We start from the raw sequence: 10,321 nt of genomic DNA on the forward strand, positions 1-10,321 counted from the left end.
GGGAGGTGCAAAGCACTGAGGGCTGGGCTCTACAGTACGAGCATTTTAATCACATTTGTGAGTAAAAATAATGTTGTGCAACTGTGAAATACAATGTGTGCGAATAACATTTTTGAACTCTATACGGAAATACTACATTGAAATGATTATGATGATAGTGATATTTTATATACATGATTATTATGTTTGCAAATGTGGGAAATGTAGTTCGTTTGTGGATGGTCCCAATTGACGAGAAGGCAACGAAAAGTCCCGTGAATTAAGTTTTTTGACCCAGTGTTCCAGCAGTTCATTTGGCACGTTATCCAATCACATAATAGCTGGCGTCTGGTCATTAAAACGAACTTACAGTTACAATAGTACTCACCCTGTAACACATAACATTACCACAACAGTAGCACAACGATGTGTGTTAGCTGGGCAGCGACAGTAGGGCTGCAACAACTAATCAATAACGTAGATTATTAAAATCTGTTAAAATCGTAAAATTATTTGGGTCTATCTTGGGCGCAGCTACTTAAAAAGCAAAGAATACAAGAGAGAATGCAGTGGAGTCATGATGACAGAGGATGAAGATGCTCAGTTGGTACAGGTTGATGCCCCTGGATAAGACACATCATTTGTAGTCCGTCATCTGAAAAGTTGCAATATATATGCAATACACCAGTACAGTACATACAGACAAATGTCTGGTGATGGAGGGCCAATTTCCAGAGGCTGCATGGGATGGGGGGCCACAGTAGAAAATGAACCACTGATGAAAACGGAATATGACCCAAATCATATATTTTTATATCCTATACATTTCTGTTAGGCCCTAACATTTAATTTAATTAACTTTAATTGTTGTATTATTTCCCAAGACATTACATGTTCAATTTGTAACTGAAAATATTCAGAAAGTGTTCAAATATAGTAAAGGTTCAGAAAAGGGGGGGTTGAAGGTTGGCTTTGGCGGGCCGCACCAAACCGCCGCACTTTGGGAACCCCTGTCGTAAACTAAAAAACGAACGGAAAACGTTTGAGTTTCGTTTTCAGTTTGCAACGGCTGCTGTGTGAGCATATAAATGAAAAACACTATTATAAAATATGCTTTTTATATCAGTGTTACCAGTATAAATCTTGCACTTTGCAACAGCATGCTACTATAATTGGAATTATACACTCACCTAAAGGATTATTAGGAACACCATACTAATACTATGTTTGACCCCCTTTCGCCTTCAGAACTGCCTTAATTCTACGTGGCATTGATTCAACAAGGTGCTGAAAGCATTCTTTAGAAATGTTGGCCCATATTGATAGGATAGCATCTTGCAGTTGATGGAGATTTGTGGGATGCACATCCAGGGCACGAAGCTCCCGTTCCACCACATCCCAAAGATGCTCTATTGGGTTGAGATCTGGTGACTGTGGGGGCCAGTTTAGTACAGTGAACTCATTGTCATGTTCAAGAAACCAATTTGAAATGATTCGACCTTTGTGACATGGTGCATTATCCTGCTGGAAGTAGCCATCAGAGGATGGGTACATGGTGGTCATAAAGGGATGGACATGGTCAGAAACAATGCTCAGGTAGGCCGTGGCATTTAAACGATGCCCAATTGGCACTAAGGGGCCTAAAGTGTGCCAAGAAAACATCCCCCACACCATTACACCACCACCACCAGCCTGCACAGTGGTAACAAGGCATGATGGATCCATGTTCTCATTCTGTTTACGACAAATTCTGACTCTACCATCTGAATGTCTCAACAGAAATCGAGACTCATCAGACCAGGCAACATTTTTCCAGTCTTCAACTGTCCAATTTTGGTGAGCTTGTGCAAATTGTAGCCTCTTTTTCCTATTTGTAGTGGAGATGAGTGGTACCCGGTGGGGTCTTCTGCTGTTGTAGCCCATCCGCCTCAAGGTTGTACATGTTGTGGCTTCACAAATGCTTTGCTGCATACCTCGGTTGTAACGAGTGCTTATTTCAGTCAAAGTTGCTCTTCTATCAGCTTGAATCAGTCGGCCCATTCTCCTCTGACCTCTAGCATCAACAAGGCATTTTCGCCCACAGGACTGCCGCATACTGGATGTTTTTACCTTTTCACACCATTCTTTGTAAACCCTAGAAATGGTTGTGCGTGAAAATCCCAGTAACTGAGCAGATTGTGAAATACTCAGACCGGCCCGTCTGGCACCAACAACCATGCCACGCTCAAAATTGCTTAAATCACCTTTCTTTCCCATTCAGACATTCAGTTTGGAGTTCAGGAGATTGTCTTGACCAGGACCACACCCCTAAATGCATTGAAGCAACTGCCATGTGATTGGTTGGTTATATAATTGCATTAATGAGAAATTGAACAGGTGTTCCTAATAATCCTTTAGGTGAGTGTATTTAAACAGGGACAAGGGGAGGGAGCAGGGGTGCCCCTTTTCTTTTTCCTGCCTTTTTTCCCCCCAAAGAGCCCTATATGCCCCGACCGCCCCCCCCAGACCTCACTTCGCCGGCACTCCCCCTGGAATGAATTGCCCCTTTTTTGGTTTGAGCCACTGTCCCCCCATGAGGCTGTGCATGGCACTGCATTTACATGTCTTGAACATTGTTGCATTTGTTTTTCATTTGAACATGAACCATGTATGATGATTTTTTTTTTTTTTTTTTGTGTGCGCCCCTACATTTTGGAAATTGAAAAACGTAGGGGCACAGTGCTCCTAAGGGAAAAAGTAAGCATAGAGCCCTGGAGGGTGTGGACTAATCGTGACTGTGCACTGACCAAACACATTTCACTTCCCTTCACACTATCTGTCAGAAGTGGTTAGAACATCAGGTCAGGGGAAACAGCAAATATTTTTTCTGGAGAACACTGGTTTGCTTGGAATTAAGCTTGCACTCTGACACAGATATATACACACACAGGTACACAAACACTCATTCAGTCGTCCTCACACTCGCACAGACACACTGAAACAGACACACACTCGCATTCACGTACACTGACACACACACACACGCTACAAACTGTGAAAGTGAAAGCAGTGCCAAGTCCACACCTGTCTGAGATGATTGCAGAGCCAGGTCTGCAACTGTAATCTTGATTGCCCAATTTATGACACACCACATGGAGACAGAAGTGTTATTTTAACTTCCTTTTCTTCTTCATGACATAAATAATTGAAATTGCTTCATTCTTTTTGAAGCCGTTGGTGTATAAATAAATACATATTCTTCTCAACAACAGGGTTATATTTTTACATGTACTTATTTATACATCAAAGTCCTTAAAAAAAGAATGAAACTATTTCAATTATTAAGAAATAAAACTAAAACCAAAACAAACCACGCCATGCAGGAGTGGTGCATAACTCTTGCACCTGCGCTGCACCCCCACACCACCCCCATGGGGCAGGTCTGTGTACCCCTCCCAAAAAACACCCTCCAGACACATAAATAATTGTTACCTGCAGCCAGTGGTATAGTGCTATTTTTCTAGAGGTCGCTTATCTACCCCCGCCTTCGTTTACTCATACAGTACTGCAGTTTATTAGACTCCAGTAGTACCATATTTGAAATAGTATAAAAGACACTAGACCAACAGCCATAGTAAGTACACATAAATAAACCCATACATAACACGTTTCCTATGCATATCCGCTATCAATCTGCATTTGAAAGTACAAATTAAGATCAGATATTATGAACTGACCAAAGGCCCACTGCTAGATGCACTTCCACAGCGGGTCTCTGCGTCTTCACTGAGGCCGAGGTATGAGTCACGTTTTTGTCCTGATTTGTACATTGACTATCAAATGATTGTTTGCTTCCCCGCCATGATTCAGTTTTAATCCACAGTCGTGAATGCACAGGTTCAGTTTCAGTCAGCCAAACAAATGTACAGTAACTGGGACTGGGACTAGTCGAAAATAAATAACATCACTTACTATACACAATGTCCATACTTAAAATTGTTATTAATAATATACGTAACACTACCCCTTCCTGAATGGTTTAAACCTGTATTGAATTTTGGGTGAATGGCGCCAGAGGCACGCTATATGTTCAATTTTTTTTTTGGTTTAATTCCCTAATGGGTCTCTTACTTTACTGTTTTGTTTGCCAATTTGTATACACATAGGCTTTTATCTATACCCAACACATCGACCTGCCTGCCCACAAGAAGAGAGCGGTCGGCATCTTTCCCCTATCGGCTTACCAGCACTACAGCGCTGTTTCTCTTGCCCTCTGACCCCCATTTAAGGCTAAAGATAAGACCTTAGGGTGGAGGGCTGGTGGAGGTAATTCATTAGTTCATTTGAAAGGAGGGGTTGTGTTCACACACACACACACTTTTTCTGTCCCTCAGTGAGAGGAAGAAGAGAGGATGAGGGCGGGTTTGTGAGATGGTTTGGCGCCCTGGTGGTAGCTGTTCAGCCGTTAGAAGATGTCGAGGCAGGACACACTGCGTCTTGCACCGGAAACACTGGGCCTGTGCAGCTACAATGCGCAACATCAGTCTGTGTAGGCGAGGCGCTGTGTGCAGAGCGCTTTACACCCGGAAACAGAGAGAAAGCAAACTCCCCCTGCAGCTGCTGTTAGGTGCCAAAATCAAAACGAGTTCAAATCCAGTTGTTCCTGACAAGTGAAGGCGCTTGTGCTATGTATCAGTATCAACTCTTGAGCGAGAGAGAGAGAGAGGGAGAGAAAGTGCAGGAGGGAAGGGAAGGTACAGACAGAGAGGAGAGAGGATTTCAAACACAACATGCATTTGTGATATATCTCGCACACAATAAGTGTTTAAAAGCTTTAATCACATGAATTTTTTTAAATACGTTTTTTAAGTGATATTTTACTCACTAGTAACTGTTAAAATACAAAACAAATCTATTTTGGGAAGTTCTTACGCTATACATGCATACACAAGTAAGTAATACAACAACTAAATACATACACAAACAAACAAATACATAAAAAAGTGAGGGAAGAAAATGTAAAAGCTGATTGTCTGCGGGAGCCCTAACAGATGAGATGCCCAACTATGCAGCTGGATTATAAAAACTGAAAGAAACTGAAGAAGGTTGGATGGATAAGACCCTGTATTGCTTTCCCTCTGTGCTTCATTGGCCTTGGCAGCCTGTAGGTTGGGTGCCATGGCCAGCGGAGCCCAGGTTGTGCCACTTGCCCAGCCCAGGTGGAGTGGAGAGGGGCAGGGGACTGGTGCAGGCGCTGAGTGAGTGGAGTGCAGCCCCCTGGTGGAGTTTTCACACAACTGCATGACTGGGGAATAGCAATGAGGCTGCTTTGGATTAAGGATTGTGGGGTGCACTCCCCCTACCCAGCTGATGTTTCTAACATACCACTGGAGCGCGATTTAGTGCAGTGAGGGGTTGGTGCACTGTGGTCCTGTGCTGTGTCACTTCCTGGTGGTATTTTAAGATGTTAAACAGATGACACTAAAAGAAACCATAAACTAATTGTGTACTTCTGTTTTATTTCCTCATCTTGCAAAGCAACACTGTGAACAATGATAATTAAATAAAGATGCAATATAATACACTGTGGCAATTTACACTTCCTGTGGGAAAAGGCTGCTTGCCCTGCTTCAGTCAGCAATTCCCTTGTACAACCAGCACAAGAGCCCTGACAAAACCGTGAGCCATTCACAGAGCGGAGATCCTATCCATCAGCTTCTCTGCTATCAAAACTCTGCCGACCTACATAACTCCGCTGCCATGACCCTATGCCATGTGGTTGAACCTCAGCACACACCTGAGCCACTGTCAGTCACACATGTTGAAATGTTGCCCTAACACACTTTCCTGTGACAAGCAGGCAGTGTTTGTTTCTCTTATTGTTTCCTTTTTTCTGGTTGCATCACATGGCAGCGGTGTGTGGCAGGCACAAATCCACTGACCCGCATTACACTGAAGGCCTGCTGTATTTTGCCAGGTGATGTGAGTCTACTCCTAACTGTAAAATGCATGCTTTGAGATGAGAATGTATTACTACTAGTAGTAGTAGTAGCAGTAGTAATATTACAGTTTTTCACAATCATTTTCACACTGAAATTGGTTCTGTGATCACAATATCCCAAACCATTAGTTTAAATATCAAAATAAATAATATTTCAATATTTCATTATTCTCCTGTTTTCACATACATTTCAGATTCATTAAACTGCTTTTGCTCAACCCACACACAGTTCTCTTCATAAAGCACAACCTTCACCAGTGACACCTCATGTGTTCATGTAGAAAGCACTGACAAACTCTAATCATTAAAACTCAACAGTATTAACACACTGTCCTCAAGGTGAAAACACTATTAAACTTAATTGTTTCATTTATCTCTCTTGTGTTTAATGGGTATTCAGTAGGGTCTATTTATCTGATGGTTTTTGTGTGCCATTTAAAGGCACACAATTTTAACAAGTTTAATTGAAATGGAAGATAACCTGTTTTTGAATAGAGTGTCTCATTTTGTCTGATACTTCTGAAGTTTGGCCAGGTACCATGTGGGTTTTTTGTTTTGTGTTTATATTTTTGAGAACATTTATTATAATTTCAGTAATGCCTGTGAAAAACTAAGAAAGCACAAGGGTCTGTTTGTGCGTAAAGAGTCGTAGTTTTAAGGTTTTATTTTCGAAACATATACACCGATCAGCCATAACATTATGACCACCTGCCTAATATTGTGTAGGTCCCCGTCGAGGCATGGACTCCGCTAGACCTCTGAAGGTGTGCTGTGGTATCTGGCACCAAGACGTTAGCAGCAGATCCTTTAAGTCCTGTAAGTTGTGAGGTGGGGCCTCCATGGATCGGAGTTGTTTGTCCAGCACATCCCACAGATGCTCGATTGGATTGAGATCTGGGGAATTTGGAGGCCAAGTCAACACCTTGAACTCGTGATTCATCAGACCATCACAATTTGGCCCTTGTCAAAGTCGCTCAGATCCTTACGCTGCCCATTTTTCCTGCTTCTAACACATCAACTTTGAGGACAAAATGTTCACTTGCTGCCTAATATATTCCACCCACTGACAGGTGCCATGATAACAAGATTATCAGTGTTATTCACTTCACCTGCCAGTGGTCATAATGTTATGCCAGTTCGGTGTACATGAAACAACAAGCTGCTTAACAGCTGCTTAAAATTCGAGTGACATGGTCAGTGCTGCCATCTAGTGTAAAAGTTACACAAAGTATGCACAGCCTCCCAGGTACCAAAACAGAGACAAAAACAACAGTGAAGCATATTGCCTATATATTGCCATATATCCTCAAAGTGCACAAAAACGTGTTTAAGTCCAGCATTAGACCAGAGTCTGTACTCTCAGGTATTGACTTATAATGGCGACAGATTCCAGGTCATTTACAGGAAAGATGCATCAACCCATCTTCCCCAGGATTGTTTTGCATGCTTGTTTTGTTGTGGTGAGTCAGAAGTAACTCCACTGCAGTACAGGCAATCCTGCAGTCAGGAGCCGGAGGACATGATTTGACTGATAGCAGAAAATAACTTTTACTAGCACTTTACTATAGCTAAGACAAACAAATGCACACGTTCACTCATGCACGCAGACTAATACTCACACACAACAAGGCACAAAGCACTCCGTAGACTGTAGAGGACCAGCTGCCCTGCCATGCTAAACAAGTCCTGCTAGCTTCCTGCTTTGGCCAGTTTTCTGCGATTTCCCAGTCACTAATGTACACACAGCCAAGCCAGACAGGGACGGATGGAGGGAGATCGGGCAGGACTACAGACGATGTGTTGACGTTTCAGTTCATTAATCCCAAGGCTGTGTCGCCAGATTCACACGGAACATGCAGTGAGTCAGTTTGGAACTGAAGTCCTGCAAACCACACTGAGGGTGCAGTGTCAGTCCCCCGACAAGCTCTGCTGCCGAATCGCAACTGTTCAGACAGGTCGTGGGCTGTAACATTCAGCCCTTCCCAATTCACACACTCACATGCAGTCCCTGGGATACAAGAATACCTCCAAATGCTGGGGTTACATAAGAGTTACTGTGTTTAATGGTAAATGCAACATTATAGATCCCCAATTAGTGTTCCCTCAATCTTATTAAAATAATGTACTTCTATTTCCGATTCATTGCACTATTCTAATCCTTTAGAGCTTAAAACAATCTCTTTGTGTGTGTGTGTTTGGGGGGGGTGTACACTGGGTTACTGTCTGCCTGTTTCACTAGGGATTACTGGCAAGTTGCTTAATTATCCAAAGAAAACACATGATCAAGTACAGCACTATATGTTTTGGAACACGGCAAAGTGTTTTGCACATCTTTTCATATGCAAGTGTAGTAATGTCTGTAAGAGTTCATGCAAATATAGACATTCCTAGTCATGTTGCCTGTTTGGATGAAGTTACCCTTTGTAGTTTAATACTGATGGCTTTTAATTGTCCTTAAATCATTTTAAAGGCTTTTCTTTGTACTAAATTCATACCTACCTGAATGCAAAAAGCATACACCACATGAAAAGATTAAATATAGGTATATAGATAGATTTAGATAGAGAAACCTAAAATTGGAAAATAGCACCACAACCTGACAGCTTGACATTTCAGACTGGAGGCTCGGATCCCCAGCCCCCAGAGTTAGCTGATCCCCCCACCACTGGCTGATCAGATCAATAGAAAACCATTACCACTCAGATAAAGACCTCACCTACTCCCCGGCCACAAGCACAACCCCCTGCACTCTGCACCGCTACTCCTGCTGGCAGGTGTGGCACACTTTCTGCCACACAGATGGTCAGTGCAAGTAACAATGCACTGAAAACGGTTGCTCAAGGGTGCACGTGCACACACACAATCACACACAGATGAGCGTGCTCTTTAGGGGGAGGAAAGGCACAGAAGACATGTTGCACATAACTGTTATGTCACCCTGGATGAAGCTGTCTGCTAAAAATGAATAATCAGAATCATAATAAGTCATAAAAGGGCACAGAGGTTTTAAAGGTCAGTCAGTTTCTATCAGTGGATTGGTAGGTTTCCGCTTTTGTAGGAGTGGGATGAACAATGTGGAAGGCCAAAGAACAGGGCCCCAGAGGGGTGGAGACAGGAACTAGCTCTCAGGTCCCGATAAGAAGAAGTAGGTCTAAACTGGGCTGCCGCTCTTCCTTTTTAAATCAGGGTGGAACTAAAACTGTGTGATGCGGAACAGCACTAGATGCTATTTTTTGCATCTCGCGTGTGGTTTTGAGCACTAAAAAAAAAAAAAAAAAAGAACCCAAACAAAAACAATCAAAACCATGTCAGCCATCAGCCATTTCTGGGTGATCCCCAGAGCAGAGACTTATATACACAGCCTGCAAATCCTAGCTGAAATTAAAAGTGTGCATCAGTTGTATAGGACTCCCCCGTACATTGGGTGTTGGCGGTGGGGTGGGGTTGGTAGCAGTCCTGTGCCCTTCTACCTAATCTAATCTCATTGTTAAAATTAATTATATCTGATTTGATTGGCCTCAATCTGCCCACAGTGTTTCCAGTCATTGACTCATATTTCTGCTGGGGGAGTGAGCGAGCAGGGTGGCAGGGTGGGTACCTGCCATGGAGGCAACCTGCAATCAGAGAGGCTGAGATTCTTGCCTGCGGGTGGCCCAGCTCCTCAGATGCTGAGGCCTTCAGGAAGAGCTCCACTAATGTGAAGAGGCTACAGGGCTACTCCAATCAGACAAGAGTAGGACATTCCAGAAATCCCTTCATCTTCCTGATATCTCCCCAGCTCTCTGGAGAACAAAACAAAACACAGACACGTGCAGTTTGTATACTGGCCTTTTAATAAGACTGTGAGCAATTTTAAAAGGGGACTAGGTCAGGACAGGTCAGGACACTGATCAGTATATTATATCAGCCACACTTTTAAAAATCAAGACCAGTTTCCTCTATATCAGATTGTAAAATTTCAGACACATCAGACACAAAATAATATGTGGCATCAGGCAGTGTAACGGATGGACTGATAGTGGTGGCACTGCAGGGAAAATCCAAAGAAAAAGTGTAAGGTCAGGGCAGTGTGATGTTGCCTGCACAGACACATTTGAGAGTAGACAACTTGTCAAGTAACCCGGGAATTACAGATTAATCGTTCTGCTCTAAACAGTCAAAGAGGAAGTGTCAGTAAAATCTACAAGGCGATAAGTGAGAAAGTGAAAGCAGGTATTGCATATGTAGAGAGAGAGAGAGAGAGAGAGAGAGATACAGACAGACCTGCTTGCCCTTAATAAAAGTCAAAACCAAAAAGCAGGCAGAGATTTTATTATATAGGCTTAATTTTAGGAGTTTCAGAAAAAGTCCCCAAAAGTTCCC

The sequence above is a fragment of the Amia ocellicauda genome, chromosome 10, assembly GCF_036373705.1.
Source record: "Amia ocellicauda isolate fAmiCal2 chromosome 10, fAmiCal2.hap1, whole genome shotgun sequence".
NCBI lineage: Eukaryota > Metazoa > Chordata > Actinopteri > Amiiformes > Amiidae > Amia > Amia ocellicauda.